The sequence below is a fragment of the Pleurodeles waltl genome, chromosome 5 (assembly GCF_031143425.1).
Source record: "Pleurodeles waltl isolate 20211129_DDA chromosome 5, aPleWal1.hap1.20221129, whole genome shotgun sequence".
Taxonomy (NCBI): Eukaryota; Metazoa; Chordata; class Amphibia; order Caudata; family Salamandridae; genus Pleurodeles; species Pleurodeles waltl.
Genome location: NC_090444.1, coordinates 1,603,500,762 through 1,603,500,963, shown reverse-complemented (window position 1 = coordinate 1,603,500,963; position 202 = coordinate 1,603,500,762). Strand labels below are relative to the sequence as shown.

The following is a 202-nucleotide window of genomic DNA, read 5'->3' as shown; positions in this document are numbered from 1 at the left end:
GGGAGGTGCACCATTCCTGGAGGTACTGCAATACCAGGTTGATGCGTGGAGTGGACAGAGCAAGCTCCTATTCCATCTCCCTGTTCCAAAAATCAATTTAATATATGGTCCCCAGATAGAGGACGTATCAGATATTAAACTGATAAGAACAGATATTTTTTTTTTTTTTTTTTTTTTTTTTGAAATCCTTTATTGAAGGTAT

The 202-nt window shown here is 36.6% G+C and overlaps 1 pseudogene; it reads right to left on the bottom strand.

The window, feature by feature from the left end:
• Positions 1-202, bottom strand: LOC138297572 (U2 spliceosomal RNA; annotated as a pseudogene).